At 45.9% G+C, this 10,025-nt stretch overlaps 1 protein-coding gene across 1 annotated transcript in view; it reads right to left on the minus strand.

Annotated features, from left to right (window-relative positions):
• The window catches only part of LOC128350309 (vitelline membrane outer layer protein 1-like), a 381,353-nt gene extending 376,640 nt beyond the window's left edge, over positions 1-4,713 (minus strand). Inside the window, exon 1 of the mRNA XM_053308410.1 lies at positions 4,676-4,713. The gene's annotated coding sequence lies outside the window, so the exon portion shown is untranslated. The remainder of the gene's footprint in view (positions 1-4,675) is intronic.
• Between the last annotated feature and the right edge of the window lie 5,312 nt (positions 4,714-10,025).

Genomic DNA, 10,025 nt, shown 5'->3' on the forward strand with positions numbered 1-10,025 from the left:
ATCTAGGGTTGCTATATTTGACAGAGAGAATCCCTGGACACAATCAATAGGGAGCAGCAAATTTTAATTCCCTAATTTTTTGACCAGGTGTGGAAAGAGTGCTTGACAGTAATGCTCACTGACTGTTTTGTGCATTTTCCCCTGTAGCAGAGGAGAGGGTTAGACACAAAACCCAGAGGCCACTACCATCCTCATTAACCCTATATATAATGCAGGAATGAGGGTTTAATGAGCCATATATAGAAAGCCAGCCTAGTCAGTGGGCAGCACTAGTACCAGAGAAAGGGTTAGCATATGGGGCTTTTAAACATTGATACCATGTAGCTACAATGCCTGGACAGAAGCATGAGGGAAATGGGTAAAGTTCATTAAAGCAATCTTTCCACTCAAATTTCCAGACATTTCATATCCAGGAGAATACTTTTACTACATCCTGGACAGAATGTCCAGTTCCTGGACTCTCCAAGTGAGCTCTGGACATGTGGCAATGCTATGCTGAGGCAGATGAAAAAATATGTACTTTCAAGGGCTGGGGGAGGGTTTCCATTCTCAATTGGGATGGAGCGTCATTTGGCGTTTGACTTCAGCCAGCAAAATGTCTTGGGTCAGACCAGGGTGCTGGTCAATCCTGTACCACCATACCCACCTTGTGAAGGTGCTGACAGGGGGAATAGAGAAATCAATATGGCTGTGGATGCAAAACTGCCCATATTTATGAAACAGGCATGCTTTCCCATGGGAATTACTCGTGCACACGCAGACGTGCAGCCTCAGTTGGAGGTCAAAGTAGATCAAGAAGGAGTAACATTAGCTGTTGTCATGTGTGCAATACGTGTGTGTTTGAAGCTCAGAGGTGAAATTCAGCTGCCGCACTGGCTGGCCTAGACAGCCCTAACCCTCGTGGCCTTTTCCTGTCTCTATATTTTCTGGCCATTTTCTCGCATTTGCTCCAATTCTGCAACGAAGCACTAGCCCTGACCTGATGCCCAATAACTTAGTGGACCTTTAAAGGGTGATCTTAGGGCCAAACTAGAGACAAAGGTAAGTATCTAATCTGGCCATGCATATGTGATGGTTTTAGATGTAAAGAAGCAACTGTAGGGGCCCCAATTTGGCCCTGCAGAAGGTCTACCAGCAAACCAGAAGTGGATTTTTGTGTGCAAGGACCAAAGGTGCAAGCAGGATTTTCTGGGTCCAGTCCATTGTAGATGGATTGGAGCCCCCACAATTTATTGGCCACTGTACAATGGCCTGCAGCCGCTTCTGCTCGGTGCACAAAGCACACTGAATAGTGTCGTCCCCACCCCACCCATCTCCCTGTCTGAAACCTTTCCCAAGCTGTGAAGTATGCAGAGCATGCTGAGGAGCTACTTCAATCCAGTAGCCCTGCCACCCAACCTGCTTTGGTGCCCCTTAGTCCTTAAAAATTGGGCCAAATAAATTTGAATTTGAATTGAATTGAATCAAATTCAAATCAAATTGACCCAGATTCGAGAGGGTTTGGCAGGATGACCGGGCTTGGCCCACTCTCCCTGCAGAAGATCATGCTGCTAGCCCTGGACAGCCGGATCAGCCGCCCACACTACTGCCTCCGTCATGGAGCCAGTTGGGGCAGATGGGATCGGGGGCTGCCAGGAAGTCCCAGAATGCCCCGTGCAAGTGTGTGGGGCATTCTGGGGAGACCCCTGTGGCAGGAGGCTTGTTGGAGCCTCCTTGTCGGGGGTCTTCTCATGAGTCACCGTGAGTCTTCTTGTGAGTCGCGTGGAGCCATGCCATGGCAATTCACAATCAGGGAAATGGGGTTAGCGGAGCGCTCGCTCCCCTAACTTCATTTAATGGTGGAAATTTAGAGAGGTTTGTTGCTGGGAGCCACACGGCTCCCGTTGCAGAACACGACCACTGGAAAGTGGGCTGGGCTCCCTTAACCTGCTTTCCAGGGGTTGTGATGATAGCCTCATAGTGTGCGGAATGTACAGTGGTCCCTCTACCTACGAAATTAATCCGTTCCGAATGCACATTTGTAAGTCGAAAAGTTCATAAGTCGAAAAGCGGTTTCCCATAGGAATGCTTTGGGAACAGATTAATGCGTTCCGGAGCCTAGAAAAAAGACCCAGACCCCCAGTAAGGCTTGCAAACTGCACAGGAACATTTCTTTTCAAGAATAAACAGGCAGTAAACAGGCAGGCAAGTCAAGGAAACCGCATGTTAAATTCGTAAGTCAAGGAAACCGCATGTAAAATTTGTAAGTCGAGGAAACCCCATCTAAAAATTTGTAAGTCGAAAAAACCGCATCTAAAACCGGATCTAAAACTGCTGTTTGTAACTCGAAAAATACTTATGTCGAGTAGTTTGTAAGTCGAGGGACCACTGTATGTGCAATCCAGGTTACCCAGCTGTCTGCAGTCATATTATTGGAACGCGCTCCCTGCTGAAATAAGAACCTCCCCATCTCGGACAATTGTTTAAAAAACTTTAAAGACATATCTGTTCACCCAGGCTTTTAATTAAATACTGTTTTAATAGTTTTAACATTGTTTTAAAATACTGTTTTAATAGTTTTAACATTGTTTTAAAATACTGTTTTAATAGTTTTAACATTGTTTTAAAATACTGTTTTAAAATCTTAAATTGTTGTAATGCTTTAACTTTTTGCTGTCATTTATTTTAACCAACATTTTAATTTTTGTTGTTATTTATTTGTTTTAATTAATCTTCTAACTTTTCTGGGTTTTGTTGTAAACTGCCCAGAGGCGTGAGTTTGGGGCAGTATGAAAATATGTTAAAGAAAACAAACAAACAAATAAATAAAATAAACATCTGAACCCACACCAAGGCAGAAACCACATGTTCCCTCCAGGTGGGTAACCTATATGTGTAACCAAGTATTCAAGTTGGCTCCTCAGCCCTAGAAATGCTCCACCTTAAGATCATGCTACATCTGAATCCACACTGTTCATGAACTCCTAGTTTGTTTTTTTGGAGGAGAGGCCTTTTTGCAGCAGAGGATGTGTATGTGAGGAGAGGGGGCTCATTAAGAGTACCTGGAGACCAGAGGTGTAACTAGGGAAAATGGCGCCTAGGGCAAGCACTGAAATTGTGCCCCTGTCCAAACAGGAATGATGGGACTTGTAGTCAACAATATCTGGAAATCCCTGTTAAAAGGGACACTGTACCATATAGACATGGTTGTTGATCAAAACCTGAAAAAATGAGCCATCTCTGTAAAAGACTTAGAACAACAGTCAGGAGTTATTCGAGGATTCCAAGAGTCATTTTCTCTGTCTCATTCTTTAAAAAGCATGACTTTGTCCTAGAGGATCACCTGCCCAAATAGCCACTAGAAAAATAGGGGAAGTAGAAGGTGGTGGTGGTGGTGGTGGTGGTGGTGTGTGTGTGTGTGTGTGTGTGTGTGTGTGTCTATAAACCAGTGAATGATTCCTGCCAGCCTTTGTCTTATGATGACTGATGGCTCATGATGGGGTATATGTGCATTCACCACACCAGTGCTTACTTTGACACCAAGAGGGAGGAGGATACATTAGTTTGCCACACTAGACAGAGGAATTTGCAACAGGAGCAGACAGCCAAGTTCTGCCAGGGCCAAAACCAGCCCCTGCCAGACTAAGAAATCATTGTAATTTGCCCCTTCCTGTCACAAGCAGTGTGCTGTTCTTTTATTATTGACTCTAACTCTCATCCCAGTCATGGATGGAAAATTCAGGGTCAATTTACAAGAGACACATTTTCTACATGGAAGTTTCTTCTGTGCAGGTGCTGTGCAGAAACCCATATGATCAATACATATATAACTATTCTGAGAGGGGCATAGCAAGGTTGGAAGGGGTCCCGAGACAGGATTTCAAAATGGGCCCCCAGCCACTCAAAGTCCAGGCCCCCCACCCACCCCAGGCCCCCAAGGATTTAAGTCTGATATTTCAAAATAAGTATGCTGCCTAGAAATGCATTTCACTGTACACACATGCACACTTCACAGTATACAGTGATATACATTGAGTAATATATATTTGTGCTACTTTTAATGCCTAGAACACACTAGCAATGCTAATTATTAAAATGGCCCCCTCGCTGCAGATTAGCAAAGGAGACTTCCAACCATGCAGGGTGAGCCTATGTTTGTTTTCTCCGAATTCTGAACAAATTCAGTAAAGTTTGATTCCAGGAGGTTTTTCACACTAGGCTTTTAAAGCCCTTTAACACACATCTCCTCTGGAATAGAGGTGCTGCATTCATATGTTGGCCAGATTTACCCTGAAGTCCCTGCAAATTATTGGGGAGCAGTAATAAAATAAAATAAAATAAAATAAAATAAAATAAAATAAAATAAAATAAAATAAAAGCACAACACATGCTTCACAGTTCTCACTCAGACCTTCTGGATTGCAAAACAACTTGAACATAAGTGCATTTATGAATGAAAGAATGAAAATAAATAAAATATACTTGTTCCAGAAGTTTTTGTAATTTTGTGCCCTGAAACAAGCCACTTATAGGCCTTTTTAGATAGTTTTTGTTTTTAAAGCCAGCACATTTTTCAGTCTGTTTTAAATTAGATATTCAGAGACTTATCAGTCTCGCCCCACCACCCATATCAAAGCCCTATGGCAAGCAGATTCCTATGGGGTGGGGGAACCAAAAAAAGGAATTCACAGACTACCTAGCAATAGCTGTTCGGGATGGTCTGGGCAGAGGGTCTGCTGCTGCTGCAATGCTGCTGCTGCAGAGAACTCTGCCTGCTTCCTCCTTCCTGACTTGCTTGGAGCCTGCTGTGTACAGGCTTCAGAGAGGTCTACTCGGAGGCCTCTCCGGAAGCCCCTTCCACCCGCCGATCAGCTGAGAGGCGGGGAGAGAAGAGCTCTGCTGTTTGCAGGCCTTGCCGATCCTAGGCTTCGCTGATCAGCCGGAGCTGGAGGCAAGTGGCTGAGGGGCCCTGGGGCCGGGCAGGTGGGCACTGGGGTAGGGGTGGCAGGGATTGGTGTGGCACCCCCACATCAGTGGCGCCTAGGGCACGTGCCCTGCCTGCCCCCCTATTGTTACGCCCCTGCTGGAGACTGATACTTAAGGTCCAAAATGTTTATTAGGGAAATTATGTGCTAAGACAGAAAGCCTGTGTCCTGCATCTAGCTACCTCATGGTGCTGGAGGGAGAGAGGAAGAAGAAGGAAGGAGGTAGCCTGAGAATATTAGTCTACCTGTCATGAGAGCTCAGAGAAAGGCAGCCATTATAGGCTAAGACTACTTTATTGTGTAACAGGAAGAGACAGGTTCAACAAAAAGTACAGGCAGGAAGAATGAAGGGACTCTGCCTCCAGTTTATTTATTATTTCTCTGGGTAAACTTCCCTGAGCCATTTTTGGAAGGGTGGTATAGAAATCGAATAAATTATTATTTCTTGTGTACACAGTCAGACAGGTGTTATTGACTGGTTTGTTTTATCCAGACATCGAGCCCTTCCCAAGGACCTGGGATGGCTGAATTTTATTGTCAGTTGTTATAGATATCGTTGCAGAATATAGGCTGTTCCCAGTAAAGCTGCTTTTTGTTGTTGTTGTTGTTGTTGTTGTTGTTGTTGTTGTTATTATTATTATTATTATTATTATTATTATTATTTCTTGTTTAAACAGCCAGACAGGTGTTATTGACTGGTTTGTTTTATCCAGACATCGAGTCATTATTATTATTATTATTATTAGTAGTAGTAGTAGTACTTAAACTAACATGTTTTTATACCGCCCATAATTTACATCTCTGGGCGGTTTACAAAAAAACAAAAACAAAAAACAACCCAGAAAAGTTAAAACATTAGTTAAATAATGACCATAGATAAATTAAAACATTGGTTAAAATAAATGACAGCAAAAAACAAACAAACAAAAAACCACATTACAATTTAAAACCTTAACACAATATTTTAAAACAGTGTTAAAACTATTAAAATGGCATTTAATTAAAAGCCTGGGTGAACAAATGAGTCTTTAAAGAATTTGTTTTTACCTGTCAGAGATGGGGAGGCTCTTATTTCAGCAGGGAGCATGTTCCACGGCTTCGGGGCGGCAGCAGAGGAGGCCCATCCCCAACTAGCAACCAGAGAAACTGGTGGCAACTGCAGACAGACCTCTCCTGATGATCTCAATGAGTGGTGGGTTTCATAATGAAGAAGTCGTTCTCTTAAATACCCAGGGCCCAAGCTGTTTAGGGCTTTATAGGTTATAACCGCTAACCAGCACCTTGTATTTTGCCCAGAAACTAAGATCACTACTAGCAAATACTAGCGCCACCTACTGGCAGGATATATTACAACAACATTTCCACACACTACCTGTCAGGTGGACCCAGAGCAGAGCAAAAGAATGGATCAAGAGGGATTCCCTTACTCATTACCTCTAATCCTTAAGCCCCTACTGGTCAGTAGCAAAAACCAAGGGCAGAGAGCCAATGCCCGAGAAGTCACATTTCTAACGTGTTCTAGGCAAGCCTGGCTGTCTGTCTGCTGTGCTGAGGTGAGGCCTTGCAGGATTCAGGCCTGGGAAGGAGGGTGACGTGGCAGTTTCCTGGATTCCATCTGCCTAGAGCTGCCTGCTCAGGGCTATATAAGGTGCTGCCAGTGGCGACGGGCCCACCACTGACGGGCTCGCCACCAAAGGGGTGACACCAAAGGGGGTTGTCCCTTTGGGGCAGCCACTTCAGGGGACAGTGAGGGGGAGGGCCAGGTCTCCTGGCCCAGGTATTTGTATGTTGGGGGGGGCATTATCGACAATAGTATCCTTCTGGAGCGTTTGAGGGGGCTGGGAGTTAGAGGCACTGCTTTGCATTGGTTCTGCTCCTACTTCTCGGGCAGGTTCCAGATGGTATTCCTTGGAGACTGCTGTTCTTCAAAATCTGAACTTTTGAATGGTGTGCCTCAGGGCTCCGTATTATCTCCAAAGTTGTTTAACATCTACATGAAACTGCTGGGCGAGATCATCAGGAGATTTGGTGCAGGGTGTTGTCAGTATGCTCATGACACCCAAATCTATTTCTCCATGTCAGCATCATTGGGAGAGGGCATTACCTCCCTAAATACCTGCCTGGAGGTAGTAATGGGCTGGATGAGGGATAACAAACTGAAACTGGATCCAGATAAGACGGAGGTACTCATTGTGTGGGATTGAAACTCGAGAGACTATCTTGATCTGCCTGTTTTGGATGGGGTCATACATCCCCAGAAGGAAGAGATATGCAGTCTAGGGGTGCTTCTGGATCCAAGCCTCTCCCTGGTCTCCCAGATTGAAGCGGTGGCCAGAGGTGCCTTCGATCAGCTTCGACTGATACACCAGCTGCGTTCATTTCTTGAGAAAAATGACCTCAAAACAGTGCTACATCCGCTGGTATCCTCCAGACTAGATTACTGCAATGCGCTCTATGTGGGGCTGCCCTTGTATGTAGTCCAGAAACTACAGTTGGTCCAGAATGCGGCAGCCAGATTGGTCTCTGGGTCATCTTAGAGAGACCATATAACTGCTGTACTGAAGGAGCTACACTGGCTGCCGATATGTTTCTGGGCAAAATACAAGGTTTTGGTTATAACCTATAAAGCCCTAAAGAGCTTGGGCCCTGGGTATTTAAGAGAAGGTCTTCTTCGTCATGGACCCCACCTCCCACTGAGATCATATGGAGAGGTCCGTCTGCTTTTGCTACCAGCTCATCTGGTGGCCACTCACGGACGGGCCTTCTCTACTGCTGCCCCGAGGCTTTGGAATGCTCTCCCTAGTGAAATAAGAGCCTCCCCATCTCTGACAGCTTTTTTAAAGTCTTTAAAGACGCATCTGTTCACCAGGCTTTTAATTAATATTGTTTTAATGGTTTTAATGCTGTTTTAAAATGTTGTTTAAAAAAACTTTAAATTGTTCTGATATTTTAAACTTTTTCTTTTTGTTTTAACAAAAGTTTTACTTTCTCTTTTTATTTTGTTGTAAACCCCCAGAGACGTAAGTTTTGGGCGGTATAATAATGTGTTAAATAAATAAATAAATAAAATAGACAAGATGAACCAATTACAAGGCAGAAACCAGCAATAATGCACCAATTAGCTCTAGCTATGCTTATGCCTGGAAAGGCAGAGCAAGCTGTGGTCAACAGGTATCTAACTCTACTCAGGCAGGGCAGAGTATTGTTTCCAAGAAAAGGGCCCCCTGTAACAGCAGAGTGTGGAAACTTGTGACCTTTAGGGCTTATGTAGGTTACACAACTCGATGAAAGGGAACAGTGAAATTTTCAATGATCACATGAAACTGCAGTTAAATGGGGCAGAGGTTTGAATTCCTGAAAGCGAACTGAGGGTTGCCTCACCAAACTCCACTTTGAACCAGTTTTTTGTGTGTTTCACTGCCATAACCTGAGGTTTTTCGGCGACAGTGTTCCGTTTGAATGTGGATGCAGCCATAACTGTGGCATCATTCACTTTGTCCCCAGACCCCAGCCCAAGAAGACACGGAGACATTTTATGGGTGAAAGGGCCACAACTTTATTAAAAATTAACAGGCATGGCGGACTGAACCAAGGTGATTAATCACCCACAAAGAACAGTGCGGGCCCCTAGGCCTGAGCTAGGACTCTAGCGTCCTACCCATCGCCTCACACGGGCGACACACCCTGGCTCAGGAAGCAGGCAGGTACATCTTGCCTAATTCCTTCAAAGCCAACCACCCCCTTTAGCAGAGGGGCTCTGGATACTTCAAGGACTTCACCCACCCCGGACAGCACAGCCCAAAGGTTGCCGAAATCCTGAAGCAGGTTTCATGGCAATCCATTCTCCCCGTGCCACACAGGCCACAAAGGAGCGATTAACCAATCAACCTTTAAATATCCAAGGGTGCTCACCGATATTCTATACCTCAACTTACCCCTCAGCCCACACTGTTACTGCCACACAGGGAGGTTAGCCCTTGCTTGACCTCCCTGCCCCATAAACCATCCAAAAATTCAGCAAGCCCCCACTGGATGTTATGCAATTCCAGGCACCGCCAGTTGACCCAGAGTATGCGGACCCCAGGCATCCATTCGCGCAAAACCGCCAAGACAGAGGAGGCTTGCTGAACAAGAAAAAGGCCAGACCGCCTGCCTAAGTCGCTTTCGGCCAAATGAAGGATAAGAACATAGGGCGTGGGGAAGCTAACTAAAGTGTTATGAATAGCAGGGAGCAGCTGACTCCCAGCATGCCCCTCACGCCAGACCAGTACACTGATGCCCTCCTTCCAATCCCACCGAGTGCCCCACTGGGAGGTGCTGGTCCGCATGAAGGCCCAAGACCACGAATGGCCACACACCAGGACCCGGACCGGAACTGCTGCTCCACCAGCACCTGCCGAGAAAAACAACATGTCAACGGCAGTGGACGACGCCCGCTGTCAGCGCACCCAGCGCCTGACCGCCACAGACTTCCCACGCCCTATCCTCCAGACAACGTCGTCAGGTAGACCCATGTGGGTCACCTCAGTAGCTGCCCGACCCATGCGGGGAGCCTCAGACAATGCCCGCTGTCAGTGCGCACAGTGCCTGACCGCCACGGATTTCCCACGACCTATCCTCCAGACAACCTCTTCAGGTAGACCCATGCGGGTAGCCCTGGTAGCCACCCAATCCATGCGGGCAGCCTCGATAGCTGCCCCAATCCAAAAGGAGTGTAAGGAAGCCCCTCCGTAAGAGTGTAATGAAGCCCCCTCCAGCGGGACCCATGCGGCCTCCAGAGACTTCTGCAGCTTTTCCTGTGCTGAGTCACAATCCTTCCTTTCCTCCTAGAGAACAGAAGGAAACATCCCTCTCTCTCTCCTGACCTATCCACTATGCAGTCCTTAAGAGTAGAGATAGGTCTTTCTTATCTGAGTGCATTTAACCAAGAAATATTTAGTGTTTAGTCATACAAGGGTCTCCATGTGTTGTCAGTAAATAGCTGCCATATCCAAACCAACCTCTGCTACCTACTCTGTAACTGGACTGTGTGCTCATTCCCCAGTGCTCTGCTGTTATACC

This window comes from Hemicordylus capensis, chromosome 3 (assembly GCF_027244095.1).
Source record: "Hemicordylus capensis ecotype Gifberg chromosome 3, rHemCap1.1.pri, whole genome shotgun sequence".
Taxonomy (NCBI): Eukaryota; Metazoa; Chordata; class Lepidosauria; order Squamata; family Cordylidae; genus Hemicordylus; species Hemicordylus capensis.